Source organism: Piliocolobus tephrosceles, chromosome 2, assembly GCF_002776525.5.
Source record: "Piliocolobus tephrosceles isolate RC106 chromosome 2, ASM277652v3, whole genome shotgun sequence".
Taxonomy (NCBI): Eukaryota; Metazoa; Chordata; class Mammalia; order Primates; family Cercopithecidae; genus Piliocolobus; species Piliocolobus tephrosceles.
Window position 1 is genome coordinate 140173333 of NC_045435.1, and position 19488 is coordinate 140192820.

At 38.1% G+C, this 19488-nt stretch overlaps 1 pseudogene; it reads left to right on the top strand.

The window, feature by feature from the left end:
• The first annotated feature begins 3960 nt into the window (after positions 1–3960).
• LOC111539431 lies at positions 3961–10933 on the top strand (annotated as a pseudogene).
• The last annotated feature ends 8555 nt before the right edge of the window (positions 10934–19488 follow it).

Below are 19488 nucleotides of genomic sequence, written 5' to 3' on the forward strand. Positions count from 1 at the left end.
TTTTTGCACCGTACAGTAAAAAGAACCTGGTACTTGTGAAAAGTCCCTCACAGTGTTTAATAGAAACGTAAGTGGCTGAGTGGCCCCAATTAACACCTTGTGATAAGGCATTCCTAAGATGGAGTGTCAGACACCAAATTGTGAAGAGATGTATCTAATTAATCCTCCTAGGATGACACCGATAAACAAGCCTCTATTTAAATAAAGATCAAGGGCTCGGCGCCCGGTTTGTTTACATTCTCCGCCAGGGTCCCCGCTTATGCACCGGTGCAGGCGGTGTTCCTTGCGCTGGGAGGAGATACTGGCTTGGGGGTTTGCTGGCTCATCCTGGTTCACATCTCCGTCCTTGCCCCAAACAAACAAAAAACCACAATGAAATCAATAAATTGCAATGAAACAGGAAAAAGCAGAGCAAAGAGGACCTGACTCGGAGTTGGAAATATTGTTATTTGCCATCTTCCACTGGTGTTCTTTCCATCGCCAAACACTTTTTGGTTGCTGGTTTGCGAGGGAAAAAAGGAAGAAGGGAGAAAAGCAGCCCACATGTAGCCTCTGGAATTCTTTTCTGCTCCAGGGAGAATTCGGAGCAGGACCTTCCTCCGGTCCCCAGCCCGCCCCGGCACGAGTTCGCTCTGGGTGGTTCCAGAATTCCCCCTCCTGGGTGTAGAAGCTGGGAATTGTTGGGATGTAGAGCAGCTATCCTGGGGGTGGAGCGGGGAGCCGCAGACGTCTGGAAGGGAAACTGGGAAAGGCGGGAAGAGTCAGAAAGAACTTGGGAGGAGGGGAAGCTGCAGATTAGCGCGCCATATTTTCAGCCCATGTTTGGGCCCGGATTTGGAGCCGGTTTCAAGTCTGCAGCAACCTATCTTCCAAACCCTCAATGGAGAATTTCGAGGCTCCAAATCTGTTTTTGGTCCCGGTTTCCCTTTTTACAGCCGTCTTTGGTTCGCTTTAAACCTAGGTGAAAGCAGACTCACGGTCTTCCCTCTCTGCATTCTCTTCTTTCCGAATTAAACCTGCGGAGGGGGAGGAATGTAATTTTTTAAATCTCTGCGGGTGTCATCGAAACGCTCTGGAATAAAACCTTTCCCGCATGCCCTTTGATTTTTATCGACATTCAGCTACCAGTAGGAACAAAAATTAAAATATTTCCTTTCCCATTCGCCTGGACACTGTGTCGCTTCTCTTTCCGGCTCGCGCCTCGGTGTCTGCTACCCGACTACACAGCGACTCCAAAAGTTTAGCTTTCATCCCGCGGAGATTTCGAAAGCTCTGGAAGGCTGTCTTTAAAAGGGAATTTGGAAAAATCTGTCGCTGAGCACGATTGAGTCCCATTCTACAAAATACCCATCACTCCACCGTTATTCCTCAAGTTTACACTTTCAAATATGCGAACCCCGAAGGTCCAGCCCGGGAGTAAGCCAATCCCAGGATCCGGTCCACCGGCGCGTGTCTTGAAAAGAATGTCGGAGGTCAGATTCCCTCCTGCCGCTTGCAGAGGCCTCGGCTCAGCGCACACATCTGGGGTTCTCAGGGCTTCCCGCGCGCCCGAACCCTACCGGCGCTGGATTTTCTTCCGGGCGCAGGAGCTAAGCGATTCTTAGACAGCCTGAAGTTACAGGCACCTTTTTTTTTTCTTCCCCCTCACCCCCAACAAGACGATAGGGCTCCGGCCTTGCTGGTCATCGAATTTCTCCTTATTACGGCTTAAATGAAAAAGAAAACACGACGTGGCCGAGCGCGCACACACACATCCACCCACTTTTTCAACCCTGGGAGTCCTCCATGTGTCGCCGAGGGCACGTATGGAGTTCGCCAAGGGAAGGATTCAGCTGCCCAAATGCTAACCAGGCCCTCAGCAATGGTCCCTAAAGTGCCCCCGCGTCACATGGATCTCAGACCGCCGCCGAACCTGTATTTGTTTCATCCACTAAGTCTTCCCAATTTATGCATTTATGCACAGCAGGGCTTGCACAGTGACTTTTGTAACTTTGAGTTCTACCCAGGTCTCCCCCACACAGTTGGCGTGGAGGACCCCACGCCTTGCCCTTGGCCACCAGGTACCGCAGCAGTTTCCGCGCGGGGCTGCAGGCTCGTCTCTTTTCTGGGCCGCGGGCAGCCTTCGCCATCTGGTGGCCATGGAGAGTAAGGATCTCCCCAGCCGAAGAGGGTTCCTCCACTCTAAAAGCCGCTTTGTCAGGTCCTGAACGGTTCTGCCAAAAAAAAGAAAAAGATATCATATATACATATATTTTATATTTATATATTTATTATATATTTATATATAAATATATATTTTATATATTATAAATTTATTTACATATAAATATATCATATATTTATATATAATATATATTTATATATTTACATATAAATATATGATATAGTTATATAATTTTTATTTATATATTTATATATGAATATATATTTTTATTTATATATTTATATATATAAAACTGTCATGTTATTATCTCACCTACAAAATCAACAATCATTTCTGAATATCAGGAAATATTCAGGTATGTTTTTCTGGTTGTCTCATAAAGTTGTTTTTGTTTTTCTTTTTGTTTGCTTGTTCCTTACAGTTGTTTGTTTTAATCAGGATCCAAACAGGTCCCACACATGTGATTGATGTATCACTTAATTCTCTTATCTATAACTCTCCCCTCTCAACTTTTCTCTTTTATTTTTCCTTGCAATTTATTGAAGAAATTGGGGCATCTGTTCTGTCTAGTTTTCCAGGTTCTGGTTTTGCTGATTGCAGTTCTGTGGTGTTAACATAGTCCTCTGATTCTTGTTTTTCCAACAAAGTGGCGTTTTGTTGATCTGATCCAGATTCCACTTTTTTTAGTAATAATATTTTATAGGTGGTAACATTCCATGAGGAGGCTCATCATGTTGAGTTGTCTCTTTTGGGGGCATGTCATCGTACACTGATGACTCTCAGCTAGACCCATTATTTCATTAAGGGGTTGGCAAAGGAGGTAAATTCCAGTACGGCCATTATTATCAATTACATATACATGAGAAAATTTTACTCAATGACACTTTGAATGTGACATTAAACAGAGTAAGCCAAAAAGCCAAGATCTTTGCTCTTTATATATCATCACAGAAAATCAGAGAGGCCTTCTGGGGAACATGGGACACAGAAACCTAGGTGTAAAATAGAAAAAATGCATAAATTGGTAAGACTTAGTGGATGAAACATATTTATTAAAACAGTCTAATATGCTCCAAATTGCTAAGAAATCACATTAAACCAATGCATAACAAAGTGATAAAGTAGGTTTCCATCTGCTTTTCTACTCCCAGAGCAAATTATCAATTTCCTAATCCCTTTAAAAATATATTTCAATAACTCATAAGGAGAATCATCATATGGAAATCATAAGTGCTAAAAAAAAAAAAAGCTCTGTTAAATAATTTGGTTGTTAAGCGGGGAGGGGAGTGATTTCATTTATGACAAGAGAAGTGGTTTCTTACCACTTCGTTTGGAAAGGATTGAGGGAGGAATCTGAGGGAGAGAAAAGTGTGGGGAAAGTCCAAGTTACTATCCACAATTCACAGCCTAGAACTTCTAGCACCAGAATGGAGTTGGTTACTGAGAGAGACCATCACAGAAATTCAAAGAATAACAAGGATAGATTTGAACATGTAGATACCGTTGCCACCATCTTGTTCCCTTCCTCGTCCCAGACACTAAATTGTAGACTATTCCACAAACCTTCAGGCAATCAGAATGTTTCCTGCAATGGTCTTAGATTGCCACCATTTATTCTTGAAATGACTCAATATTAATGTCATAAGTATATAGCCTCCTCTTGACTAGAACTTCTTCCTAAATCCCTAAATCAGTCATCATTCCTTGAGTCACTGAATTGGAGAGCTGGGAGGTACCTCAGAGACTGCTCTAGTTCTATAAACCCCACTATACAGAGGCAAGAACCAAGTATCACTATGGTTTTGTGGTTTGCCAAGCCCCTTGAGGAACTCATTGATTTGGCAGTGTATCATGGGTTAGACCCTACACTTTGGACATACAATATTTCAGAGGCTTGGGAAATATGTTTAGTCATAAAAACATTAAATTTGAAAGCATAGTTTTTATTATTGTTTATGTTTTTCAGAGGATGAACAATATTTGAAATCCAAATGTATCCATGATTAATTTTTCTTCTTTTTCTTCTTCCTCTTCTTTTATTTTCTTTCTTTCTTTCTTTCTTTCTTTCTTTCTTTCTTTCTTTCTTTCTTTCTTTCTTTTTTTTGACTGTGTTTCAGGTGCAATCATAGCTTACTACAGCCTCAAAGTTGTAGGCTCAAGCAATCCTTCTACCACAGCCTCTTGAGTAGGTAGAACTACAGGTGCACACCACTATGCCTGGCTAATTAAAAAAAAAAAAAAATTGTAGGGATAGGTTCTCACTATGTTGCCCAGGCTAATCTTGCAATTCAGGGCTCAAAATCCTTCCACTTCAGCCTCCCACTTTAGCCTCCCAAAGCACTGAAATTATAGGCATGAGCCACTACACTCAGCCTTTTCTTAAGCTTATCATGGAGTGGTGCCTTCTTCATTGCACACTTTGGCCTATATAGCTTTGGGGTAGTGAATCCACAGAATATATGTTCTTCACCCTACATATTTGCTGGTTTTCTTAATCTTGGCAGGAAAGTTTTGTCTTTATCTTACAGATCTAAAACCCAAGAATGATCTTTGGCATTTTACTTCTTTCAGGATTCAAGTTCCTCTGCTAAAAAGGCGATTGTTGATAAAATTAACCAATAGTCTGTGCTCATCACTAAATATTTAGAGGACCACAGACACAGACCACCTAGCTGTTATAGACGAGCACAGAGAAGCATGGGTTGAATTAGTGTGCAAAAATGTGTATATATGCTTGTATGTGGGAGTGTGTATTTGTTCCCCAGAGCTAATAACGGTAAGCTGAGATTATAGAGTGCAGAAGACAACTGGGAAAAAATGGTTAAGGTGGTACCTAATATTTCCATTAGGGACTCTTCTGTTCAGAGCTGTCAAAACAGATTCTGTGAATTGACTAGACTATGGAAGGTGATCCTAATGATATTGATGAAACACATATCTGAAAAACAGAATTTAAATAGAAGAGTCTCTAGAAATACGACTAAATCTTAATCTGGAGATACATGTCTCAAAATAACTCTCTCCCATTCCTCTTTCCCTCTCAACAAAAACAAACTCACTGGAAAAGGACAAGCAAGCATTTCCAAGCCTTGCAAAGCCCTGTTTCCCATCAGAGTTTTGGAAAAAAATATATACATATATGAGTTACATTCTTAGGCTGGCAATAAGGTCCACTAGGTATTTGGTTTCTCTATGTTTGTCAGTTTCCTTGTATGTAGGCAAGGTTGCCAGATCCAAAGAGAGAGTAGAGTGGATAAGACCATTTGACAAAGGCTGCAACTTTAGGAAGAATTTGACCAACCTTTAGTAAACTATCAAGAAGGAGGCCAGACTCTCTCCTCCCACCCTCAAATCCCCTGCCAGTGCTCCTGTTTGGCTGAACCCAGTGAGAATCCAAAGGGCTAAACAATCTCTTGATACAGTCATAGAGGTCAACCTCTTGTATGGAGGAGGCAGGATGGCACAGGGCATGATAGAAAAGAATGAAGGGTGAAGTTTGGGGGCAGTGAAGAAGAAATCCAGCCCACCTATCACCCTCCAATGTCTGGATTGCTGAAGATTACCCACTTAAGTACTCTCAAGTTGTTTTGAGATTCCCCAAGAGGACGTTTCAAGAATAGCTGAAAATTTTGGTTTTTTATGTGAAAATCCCCCTACTTTTCAGTTTTGGCAACCTGCTTGAAAAAATTAAATAATCAAAATACTCCTGTGAGGAAGATTTAGCTATGGAAAGCTTTTGACCACTGATCTAGAGCAATGCTATGATTTTAATTGAATTTCGAAAATGTCAAAAGCATGGCCGGGCGCGATGGCTCATGCCTGTAATCCCAGCACTTTGGGAGGCCAAGGCAGGCAGATGACCTGCAGTTGGGAGTTTGAGACCAGCCTGGCAACATGGTGAAACCCCGTTCCTACTAAAAATATAAAAATTACCCAGGCACAGTGGCAGGCACCTGTAATCCCAGCTACTTGGGAGGCTGAGGCAGGAGAATCACTTGAACCTGGGAGACGGAGGTTGCAGTGAGCCGAGATGGTGCCACTGCACTCCAGCCTGGGTGACAAAGTGAGACTCCTCCGTCTCAAAAACAAACAAACAAAAATTGTCAACACAGATTTTTGCTCTAATACCAGATGGAGTAACAGGGATATGAATTAACTTTCTGCTTGAAAAAAAAAAACTAAACTAAAAATCAGATATATATATATGGCAATGTAAAATAGTAATCTATTAAAGAAGAGAAATGAATGAGGAAAGCCCTAATATTTCTCCAACTTACTGCCTGGAGAGTTTCCAGGCCTCAGCTTAGAGTGGGAATGGGGGCCTGGACAAAGCCCAGCAGTCTTCTTGATTTGAGGAGACAAAACTGTAAGGGTGAGGAGGCCAAGATGGCTAGAGTTTTTGGAGCAGAGTTCCAGAGAGGAGAGACCAGCACAGAAAGAAAAATCTGGAGAACTGAATAGGGTCTTCCTCAACTCCACCTGAGTGCTGATCGGCACACACATGTGAAGAAAATACCCCAAGCCCACAGGATTAGGCAGGATTTCTCAACCTCAGCACTATTGACATTTGGAGGCAAAAATTTCTATATTGTGGGAGCTGCATTGTAGGATATTTAGCAATATCCTGATTTCTACCAACTAGATGCCAGCAGCACTACCCCCACCAGTTGTAACAACCAAAAGTGTCTCCACACATTGTCAAATGCCCTCTATGGGGCAAAATTATCCCAGCTGAGAACTACTAGATGAGAGGAATTAATACCAGTATTTACACTGACTGAGGATTGTCCCCTTTCCCACTCACCAAAGTGGAAAACTTCATAATTCATGAGGTATCAGGAAAAGAACTCAGAAGGGCCTTGCTTCAGTAGTGAGCTAAAGTAGTGCTGGACTAAACGCTGCTCTGGTTTTATCTAACTAGGCTTATTAACAATAACTGAAGCTTAACTATATCCATGAAGAAAGCTCAAGTTATACGTAAAGTAATAAAAAAAACAACCAGCACAGAACAAGCAAAAATTTTAAATGTATAGTAGCCAATCAAAAAAGGCCAGACATTCAAAAAAGCAGGAAAATACGACCCACAATAAGGTTTATTTATTTATTTATTTTTTTTGAGACGGAGTCTCGCTCTGTCGCCCAGGCTGGGGTGCAGTGGCATGATCTCAGCTCACTGCAAGCTCCGCCTCCCGGGTTTACGCCATTCTCCTGCCTCAGCCTCCCGAGTAGCTGGGACTACAGGCGCCCGCCACCACGCCCGGCTAGTTTTTTGTATTTTTTTTAGTAGAGACGGGGTTTCACCGTGTTAGCCAGGATGGTCTCGATCTCCTGACCTCGTGATCTGCCCGTCTCGGCCTCCCAAAGTGCTGGGATTACAGGCTTGAGCCACCGCGCCCGGCCCACAATAAGGTTTAAAAAAAAAAAATCAATCTAAACCAACTCAAAGTGACAGATGATAGAATTAGTAGACAAGGATGTTAAATAGTTATTATAACTATATTTCATGTGTTCAAAAAGCTAGAAAAAAGGTTGAGAATGGTAAGTAGAGACATGGATGATGTTTTTAAAAGAACCAAATTAAACTTCTAGAGATAAAAACTACAAATGTCTGAAACTGAAAAACACTTGGTGCGATCAGTGGCATATTATACATTGCAGAAGAAAAGATTAGTAACCTGGAGGTATAGAAATTGAAAGGATATAATATAAAACACACAAAAACAAAAAGCTAGAAAAAAATAAACAGCTTTAGTGAGCTGTGGGCTAATTTCAAGCAGACTAACATGCCTGTAATTGGAGTGCGTCAAAGAAAGGAAAGAGAGAAGGGTACAGACAAGATATTTGAAAAAATAATGGTCAAAAATTTCAAATGTGGTAAAAAATATAATCCACCAATCTAAAGAGTTCAATTAAAAAATACAAATAAAACTACACCAAGGCTTATCTCAATCAAATTGTTTAAAACCAGTGATAGAGAAGACACCAAAACAGTCAGGGGGACAAGAACACATTATGGGCAAAGGAACAAACATATTAGATTAAGTTGGTGCAAACGTAATTTTGGTGTTTGCAATTACTTTTAATGAAAAAACCGAAATTGTGTTTGCACCAACCTAATAAAAATGATAACAAAAAATAAGTAAGCTGGATAACTTTGGAACATCTTTAAAGTACTGAAAGAATAAGTAAAACTGTCAGCCTAGATTTTTATACCTAAGGAAAGCATATTTAAAAAACAAAGGTAAAATTACTTTCTCAGACATACAAAAGCTAAAAGAATTCATCATCAGCAGACGTAAGCTACAAAAAAAAAAAAAAAAAAAAAAAAAAAGAAAAAATGTTAAGAGAAATGCTTCAGGCAGAAGGAAAACAATACCAGATGGAAATTTGAATCTACTTTAAAAAATGTAAGGCACTAAAAATGTTAACTACATGGGTAAATATAAAATACTTATTTTCTTATTTTTAAAATCTGTTTAAAAGAAAATTGACTGTTTAAAGCAAAAATAATAAGATATTCTAGGTTTTTTTCTTCTAAAAAAGATTTTGTTAGCTTTGTTTTTATTTGTTTTTTTTCTAGCAGCCCTCATCCAATTATGTGGTGTTTATAACATACATGGAAGTAAAATATATGATAACTATAGCACAGATGCTGGGAGGGGAGACACAGAAGCATATTGAGTTATTACCCTATGCATCAAGTGGTATAATATAATATCACTTGAAGGCAAACTGTGATAAGTTAAAGAATCATAAAACATATTTGATTAATCTAAAGTAGGCACAAAAAGAAGAAAAAGGAAATGAATAAGAAATAGAAAACAAATAATAACTGTGGTAGATTTAAACCCAACTGTGTTAGTCAAGGTTCTCTAGAAACAGAACTAATAGGATAGATGTACGCATGAAAGGGAGTTTATTAAGGAGTATTGACTCACATGATCACAAGGTGAAGTTCCACAATAGGCTATCTGCAAGCTGGGGAGCAATGAAGCCAGTTTGAGTCCCAAAACCTCAAAAGTAGGATAGCTGACAGTGCAGCCTTCAATCTGTGACCAAAGGCCCGAGAGCCCTGGCAAACTACTGGTATAAGTCCAAGAGTCCAAAAGCTGAAGAACTTGGAGTCAGATGTTCAAAGGCAAGAAGCATCCAGCATAGGAGAAATATGTTTACTACAAACCCTAAAGCAACCACTAAAATAACACAACAAAGAATTATAGCTAATAAACCAACAAAGTACCACCATGCCCAGCTAATTTTCTTTTCTTTTTTTTTTTTTTTTTTTTTTTTGAGACAGAGTTTTGCTCTTGTCACCCAGGCTAAAGTGCAATGGCGTGCTTGGCTCACTGCAACCTCCTTCTCCCAGGTTCAAGCAATTCTCCTGTCTCAGCCTCTCGAATAGCTGGGATTACAGGCACCTGCCACTGCACCTGGCTAACTTCTGTATTTTTAGTAGAGATGGAGTTTCACCATGTTGGCCAGGCTGGTCTCGAACTCTTGACCTCAGGTGATCCACCTGCCTCAGCCTCCCAAAGTGCTGGGATTACAGGCATGAACCACTGCACCCAGCCAATTTTTTAATTTTTTTGTAGAGAGAGGGTCTCGCTATGTTGCCCAGGCTGGTCTTGAACTCCTGGCCTCAAGCAATCCTCCCACTTCAGAAATCTACTTTAAGTATAAAGACATAGACCTGGCATGGTGGCTCACACCTATAATCCCAGCACTTTGGGGGCCAAGGCAGGTGGATCTCTTGAGGCAGGGAGTTCAAGACTAGCCTGGCCAAGATGGTGAAACCCCATCTCTACTAAAACCACAAAAATTAGCCAGGTGTGGTGGCACACACCTATAGTCCTAGCTACTCAGAATGGTGAGGCACAAGAATCGCTTGAACCTGAAAGGCGGAGGTTGCAGTTAGCCGAGATCTCACCGCTGTACTTCAGCCTGGGCGACAAAGTGAGACTCTGTCTCAAAATAAATAAATAAACAAACGGACACACACAGGTTAAAATTTAAAAGGCAAAAAAGATATAACATGCTAACACTAATTAAAAGAAAGCTAGAGTGGCTATGTTACTATCGAAGTAGATTTTAAAAAATAAAATGGGTCATTTAATAATGATAATGGGATACATTTATCAAAAGATCATAATAATCCTAAGTTACTAGCAACAAACAATAGAGATTATTATTTGATGTAATATTCAAAAATTAATCATTAGAGATTATTATTTGATGTAATATTCAAAAATTAATCAATGTCATTTACCATGTTAATAGACTAAAAATGAATAACTGTTATTGTCTACATAGATGCAGAAAAGGTATCGGACAAGATGGGCGGCCAGCCAGGCCAGCATTCCTGGCTCACTTCAAGGAGTGGGTTGGCTGTAGGGAGGAGCCCACCGTAGAGACCAAGAGAATCCAGCCTCATCTCCCAGATGAAAATGAGGATCACAGTGACAAAGATGAACAGCCTCAAGTGGTGGTTTTAAAAAAGGGAGACCTGTCAGTTGAAGAAGTCATGAAAATTTAAGCAGAAATAAAGGCTGCCCAAGCAGATGAAGAACCAGCTCCAGCTGTGGGAAGAATCATATATCAAAAACCAGTGAAGCACCAGTCAAGCATCCCTCAGAAGGTTTAACAGCAAGCTCAAAAAAGAAGAAGACAAATTAAGATGAAATAAATCAGGACTCAGTCAAAAAGAACTCACAAAAACAAATCGAAAACAGTAGCCTCCTTTCTTTTGACAGTGAAGATGAAAATGAGTAAGTGTAAATATTTTGAATTTGTTCTACTTTGAAAGTATATGGGATATTTTTTAAAATAACATTTTTTTTTTTTTCCTATTATAAAGATACTACAGGCTAGGCACGGCAGCTCACACCTGTAATCCCAGCACTTTGGGAGGCTGAGGCGGACAGATCACTTGAGATCAGGAGTTCAAGACCAGGCTGGCCAACATGGTGAAACCCCATCTCTACTAATAATACAAAAATTAGCCGTGTGTGGTGGCAGGAACCTGTAATCCCAGCTACTCAGGAAGCTGAGGCAGGAGAATAGCTTGAATCTGAGAGGCGGAGGTTGTAGTGAGCTGAGATTAGGCCATTGTACTCCCGCCTGGGTGACAGAGCAAGACTTCATCTCAAAAAAAAAAAAAAAAAAAGATAGTACAAGTTACTTATAGAAAATCTAGGAAATACAGGAAAAAAATTAATAAACTACATATATTCGTCAATACCCCTCTGACTTAATATGCCAAATCTAGAAATTAGCTAGTATTAACATTTTGTTATTTCCCCTGTGTGGGTGTATATATATGTAAATTATATTTTTAAACAAAATACATTTTGTTTGTGTAAACAAACAAAAGAAAAGGTATTAGACAAAATCCAACATTCATGCCTGGCAAAAACTCTCACCAAACTTGAAATTGCAAAGAATTCCCTCAACCTGATAAAACATGTCTTTGAAAAACCTAGAATTAACATCATATTTAATGGCAAAAGATACAATGCTTTCCCCCTAAGATCAGGAATAAGATGACTCTATTTCTACTCACCATTATACTGGAGGTTCTAGCTTGGCCAATGAGGCAAGAGACAGAAATAAAAGGCTCTTAGAGTGGGAAGATTGAAGTAAAATGGACTGCTTTTGAATATAACATGATCATCTATGGAGAAAATCCAATAAAAAGGCCATTACTAATAAGTTTTAGTAGAGTTGTAGACTGCAAGATTAATATACAAAAGTCAATTGTATTTTTTATATACTAGCAACAAACAATCAGAAATTGAAATAAAAATACTATTTAATTGCATCAAAAATAAGAAATGCTTAGGTATAGACCTGACAAATTATGTGCAAGACCTATGCCCTGAAAACTACAAAACACTACTTAGAGAGATTAGAGAAGACCTAAATAAATAGGGAGATTCACTGTGTTCATGTCAGAAGACTCTATATTGTCAGAAAATAAATTCTCCCCAAATTGAGGTATAAATTCATTAAGACTTTTATTTTTATTTTTTATTTTTTTAAAGAAATTTTGAAACTATAATTTCAGACAGTGGCTATAATCCCAGCATTTTGAGAGGCCAAGATGAAAATATTGCTTGGGCCTAGAAATTTGACACTAGCCTGAGCAACACAGTGACACCCTGTCTCTACAATAAATTTTAAAAATTAGCTGGACACAGTGGCACACCCCTGTGTTCCCAGATACTCAGAAGGCTGAGGTGAGAGGATCACTTGAGCCCAGGAGGTGAGGCTACAGTAAGCCATATTCACACCACTGCACTCCAGCCTGGGTGACAGAGCAAAACCCCACCCCCCCAAAAAAGAAATTGCTAAGCTGTTTCTAAAATTTTTCTAGAAATGGAAAAAACCTAGAATAACCAAAAAACTGGGAAAAAAAAAAAAAAAGAAGAAGAAGAACATTAGGGAACTTACATTGTCTTTAGGAATTATTATAAACTACAGAAATCAAGATAGTATGCAACTAGCATTAAGATAAAGCAATGGAACTGAATACTGTCTAAATGGAGACCATCACAACTGATTTTTAAAATGATACAAAAGCAATTCACTGGAGAAAGGGTAGTCTTTTTAACAAATGGTGCTGGGACAACTGGATGTTCAAATGCCATTCATATCTCACATCACATATATATATATGTGTTTATACCATTCATACCTCACATCATATATATATATATCAGTTTAGAATGAACTGACTTAATGGTTATAGTCTTAAATGTAAAAGTTAACACTATAAAACTTATAGAGGAAAACAGGAGAAAAGCTTTGTGACTTTCAGTGAGGCACTGCTCTTTAAGTTCTAACACCACATGCACTATCCATAAAGATAAAATATTGATAAATGGGACTTTATCAACAGTAAGAGCTTATGTTTTTTAAAAGACATTGGTAAGACATTAAAAAGACAAGTCACAGAATGTGAAAAAATATTTGCAAATCACGTATCTGATAACGGACTTGAATCCAGAATATATAAAGAGCACTCAAAACTCAAGAAAACAAACAACACAATAAAAAATGAGTAAAAGATTTAAAAAGACACCTTCCAAAGAAGACATATGGAGGATGACAAGCACATGAAAAGATGTTCAGCATCACTGATAATCTGGGAAATCCAAATTAGAATCACTGAATGATACAAGAGACACTAGTACATACCTAATTTTAGAATGTGTACAATTTTTAAAGACTGGCAATACCAAGTGTTGGAGCAAGGATATGGAGGAACTGGAACTGTCATACACTGCTGGAGGGTATGTAAAATAGTACAATCTCTTTGGAAAACAGTTTGGCAATTTCTTAAAGTGATAAATAAATACTGACCACGACCCACATATTCTACTCTTAGGTATTTACCCCAAAGAACAAAAATATATGTCTATAAAAACACTTCCGGCCAGGCTCAGGCCTGTAATCCCAGCACTTTGGGAGGCTGAGGTGGGAGGATCACCTGAGGTCAGGAGTTCAAGACTAGCCTGGCCAACATGGTGAAACCCCATCTCTCCTAAAAATACAAAAATTAGCCAGGCATGATGGCAGGTGCCTGTAATCATAGCTACGGGAGGCTGAGGCGAAAGAATCACTTGAACCCGGGAGGTGGAGGTTGCAGAGAGCCAAGATCATGTCATTGCACTCCAGCCTGGGTGACAGAGTGGAGACTCTGTCTCAAAGCAAACAAACAAACAGCAACAACAACAACAAAAAACTTCTACAAATATATTCATAAAAGTTTTATTTGTAATAACTTCAAACTGAGAAGACCTAAGTATCCATTAACCTGTGACTGGATAGACAAATTGAGGTATATCAATGGAATGAAATACCACTTGGTAATAAAAATGAATGAACTATGATACAAGAAACAACATGGATGAATCTCAAAATAATTAAGCTAAGTAAAAGAAAGCAGACAAATAAGACTATGTAATACATGATTTCATTTATGGAAAATACTAACTACTCCTTGGTGACAGAAAACAGATCACTGGTTACTTGAGGCTTGACAGAGAGTTATGGGGAAAGAATTTCAAAGGACCATGAGAAAACTTTTGAGGTGATAGCTTACTAATCAATCAAGTAACTCTAAAATTATAACATAGTAAGGTAAGTGTTATGATATAGGAAGATTAAGGTATTATGGAAGCACAGGAGAAGAGTGAGCGGTGGCATGAAATGGAACTGATATAGAAAGGAGATCACAAAAGGCTTTCTGGATCAAAGACATCTAAATTGAGACTCAGACAAAGAATCAGGTGAAAGACAGTAGAGGTGCTTGTAAGGGATGTTTTCATGAAAATAAAAAGCACATGCAAGACCCACATATGTAAGATCACAGGGTGCCCTTGAGGAAGTGAAAGAAACCCAATATGGTTAGTTATCCACAATGTGGAATGAAGAGACGAGGGGTAAGATCGGAGAAGTAAGCAGGTCCTTTTGGGTCCTTATGCAGTTTACACTCAACCCTAAAAGTAGTGGGAGGGCATAAGGAAATTTTCCTTTCCTTCTTTCATTTTAACATTTCTAGCCACATTTTCTAAGTTTTTTAAAGACTTTATTTTTTTAAAAGAAGTTTTAGATTCACAGCAGAGTTGGGAGAAAGGTAGAGACTTAACATATACTCCCTGCTGTCCCACATGCATCACTCCCACCACCGTCAACATCCCCCACCGCAGTGGTACATTTGTTACCATTGATGAACCTACACTGACACATCAAAATCACCTGAGGTCCATAGTTCAGGGTTCAGACTTTGTGTTGTACATTCTGTGGATTTGGACAAATGTAGAATAACACGTATCTACCATTATGGTATCATACAGAGTATTTTCACTGCCCTAAAAGTCCTCTGTGCTCTGCCCATTCATTCCTCCCCCATCCCCAAGTTTCACTGCAGTATCATTTCAATATAGGTGTGCTTAATCTTCCAAAAATGAAAATTTACCACACAAAAACATCAGAGTAATTATTATTAATTTATTCCTGCAGGGTATATTTCCAATATGGAATTATTAGGTCAAAAACTTAAAATTATTTATTTTAATCATTATACATATACAGGTTAAAATATATAATTAATATTAAAATATATAACGATTATATATATATATAGTTACTATCTAGAAATATATAGTTACTATCTAAAATGAGGTAGCCATTCTCACTTCTACCAAAGACATGGTTATTTCCCCACACTCTGCATGGTATCAGTCTTTTAAACTTTTGCTAATCTAATGGATTAAAAAATGGTGCCGCCTTTCAGATTTATTTTTGTTTCTTTAATACTGGTGGTGCTTCTCCTACATCTACTACCACCATTCCAAATGCTATTGTCCTTTACTGAGCACTAACTATGTAGCAGAAATCGTTTTCAAAACTTTATCTTTTATTGATTAACTCTAGTAACCCTACAAAGTTAAGCACCATCATTGTCTCCATTTTAGAGGAGGAAACTAAACTTTAGATGGATCAAGTAATTTTTAGCAGGTCATACAGACAGGTTTTAAATGCTGTCTTTCTAACACCCAAAACCCATAATTTAGGTGAGCATCTCTTCATATGTGTATTAGCCATTAGCATTCCTCCTTATAAAACGTGTGTTTGTAGTCTTAGCCTATTTTCTCCTATGTGATTTTATTTTTATTATTAATTTGTAATAATTATTTTTATGTAATGCTTAGTAACCATTTAACATATATTACAAATATTTTATTCTAGCATAAAAATCTTTAAATTGCATATGTTACCAATTATATATGCAGAAAAGTGTACATATACATTTATAACTTACTAAATTTTGACAAACAACACTCTTGTATAATCTGTTTAATAAAAAGAAGATTACCAGCACCCTGGACTTATCCTCATGTTCTCTTTTTACTTCCCATGCCAAGGATAACCACTATCCTGATTTCCAATGGCACCGATTTGTATCATCTGTGCTTGTACTTTATATAATTGAAATCATGTAATGTGTTCTCTTTTGTATCTGGCTTTTTTCATTCAACATAGATTTTTGTTTATTCAACAGTATATATATATATTTTTGTGTTATCATTGTGCTGCCATAACAGAATACCTGAGACTGAGTAATGTGTAAAGAACAGGAATTTATTTCTCACAATTCTGGAGACTGGGAAGTCCAAGACTATTCTACTTGTAGGTTCAGTGTCTGATGAGGGTTCATTCCTCATAGATGGTGCTGTCTAGGTGTCCTCACATGGCAGAAAGGCAGAAGCACAAAAGAGGAGAATGCTGTGGACTCACAGGGCAGAAGAGAGGAAGAGCACAATAAAGGCCCTAAGCTGGTTCCTTCCAGCCTTTTTATAAGACACTAATTCACGCCCTCACGACTTAATCACTTCCTAAAAGGCCTCAGCTCTTAACACCACCACAATGGGGATTAAATTTCAGCACATACATTTTGGGGAACATTCAGACTATAGCACGCATAAAGTTGTAAATGATTCACACTCATTGTGTAAATATACCATAATTTACTCATCTAGTGGCTTCCGGCTTTACTTATCTGTAGCTTCCTGTTTCCACCTATTATGTTTATGAAATTACTGTTTTGACCTCTATAGCTTCATGGTATTTTAATATCCTTCTTCCCTACTCCACCCCCAAATCATCTTTTGCCAAAATTTGGGAGAAGTTTTGATTTTAAAATAATTGTATAACTTTCTTTTACTCCACCTCAAAAGAAAAAAAGGGCAGGGGTTGTCATCTAAATGATATTAATTTATCTCAAAGTAATCTTTTTTTCAAAGTTTCTTATGATTTTTAAATAGTCAATCATGCCAAAAACAAATAAAAATCATCTTGTGTCTTTATTTCTACTATATTAACACGTACTTTCTTTTCTGTTCTTTCTGCTGTAGCTAGGATTTCTAAAATAATGTCTTCGTAAACCATAAGAGGGAATTTATTGGAAGTGTATTGATAGAGTCTGAAGAACCAGACCTAGCATTAGGACAGGGAACTATTTAATATTTTCTTCCATCTGTGTAATACTTTTTTCAAGATTTAAAGTGAAGAAAGAGCAGTCCAACTGGCTGAACAGAGGTCTCTTGCCCATGCTTGGCAGTATTACAGCAGTGAGAGGATATGACTCCACTTAAACTTCCCAATAGGCAGGTCAACTAATTCGCTTACAATGCAAAAGATTTCCTCATGTCCAATCTTAATCTCCACATACTGCCTCTGGCCACCACTGATTTGCATTTTATCATTTTAAATTAGATTAATTTTCTCTAAAATTTTATATAAATAAATTATATAAAATGTGTGCCTTTTTGTATCAAGCTGCTTTTTTTTCCTTTTCATCTGACATCTTTTGCTCTGGTCAATGTTTTTAAGATTCTTCCATGTTTTTCTATTAATAATTTGTTTCATTTTATTGCTGAGTAATATTCCATTGAATGGGTGTATCCAATTAGTATATTCATTCACTCATTTGGATATTTGGGTTGTTTCCAGTTTGGGGCTATTGAACAAATAAAGCTGCTATGAACATTCTTATGCAAGTCCATATGTTCTCATTTCTCTTGGGTAAATACTAAGGAGTGGAATTGCTGGGTCATGTGGTAAGTGTATATTTAACTTTACAAGAAACTGTGAAGCTGTTTTCCAAAGTAATTGTAACTTTTTACATTCTCACCAATAATGAATGAGAGTTCCACTTGCCTCATATCCTCACTAACACCTGGTGTGGTCAGTCTTCTTAATTCTAGCCATTTGAGTGCATGTGTAGTGTTATAACATTGTAGCTTATTTTGTATTTCCCTGATAACAAATGATGTTAGGTATCTTTTCATGTACTTATCAGCTATTTATATATTGTCTTTTTAAGTTTTGTGGGATGTAGTAGGTGCATATATTTGTGGGGTACTTGAGAAGTTTTGATACAGGCATGCAATGTGAAATAAGCACATCATGAAGAATGGTGTATCCATCCTCTTAAGCATTTATCCATTGAGTTGCAAATAATTCAATTACACTCTGTATTTAAAAATGTACAGTTGAGTTATTAATGACTATAGTTACCCTGTTGTGCTACCAAATAATAGGTCTTATTCATTCTTTCTATTCTATTCTCCCCCTTTTCGCCCCACTACCCTTCCCAGCCACTGGTAACCATCCTTCTACTCTCTGTGTCCATGAGTTTAATTGTTTTTATTTTTAGATCCCACAAATAAGTAAGAACATGCAACGTTTGGCTTTCTGTGCCTGGTTTATTGCATTTAACACACTCATCTCCAGTCCCATCCATGTTGTGAAAATGACTAAATCTCATTCTTTTTTACGGCTGAGTAGTACTCCATTGTGTATACGTACCACATTTTCTTTATCCATTCATCGGTGATGAACACTTAGGCTACTTCCAAATCTTAGCTTTTGTAAACACTGCTGCAACAAACATAGGAGTCCAGATATCTCTTCAATACACTGATTTCCTTTCTTTGGGAAATATACTGGGATTGCTGGGTCATATGGTAGTTCAATTTTGAGTTTTTTGAGGAACCTGCAAACTGTTCTCCATGGTGGTTGCACTAATTTACATTCCCACCAACAGTATAAAAGGGTCCCTTTTTCTCCACATCCTTGCCAGCATTTGTTATTGCCTGCCTTTAGATATAAGCCATTTTAACTGGGGTGAGATTACATTCTTATTCTTATTGTAGTTTTGATTTGCATTTCTCTGATGATCAGTAATGTTGAGCACTTTTTTTTTTTTTTTTTTTTTTGTGAAGTCCCTCTCTGTCACCGAGGCTGGAGTGCAGTGGCATGATTTCTGCTCGCTGCAACCTCCACCTCCCAGGTTCAAGCGATTCTCCTGCTTCAGCCTCCTGAGTAGCCTGCATTACAGATGTGCACCACCATGCCTGACTAATTTTTGAATTTTTAGTAGGGATGGGGTTTTACCATGTTGGCCAGGCTGGTCTCAAACTCCTCACCTCAGTTGATCCACCCATCTTGGCCTCCCAAAGTGCTGAAATTACAGGTGTGAGGCACTGCACCTGACCATTGAGTACCTTTTTATAAGCCTGTTTGCCATTTTGTGTGTCTTCTTTTGAGAGATGTCTATTCAAATCTTTTGTCCATCTTTTGATCAGATTATTAGATTTTTTTCTATAGAGTTGTTTGAGCTCTTTATATATTCTGATTGTTAATCCCTTGTCAGACAGGTAGCTTGCAAATATTTTCTCCCACTCTGTGGGTTGTCTCTTCACTTTATTGATTGTATAATTTGCTTTATAGAAGCCTTTTAACTTGATGTGATCTCA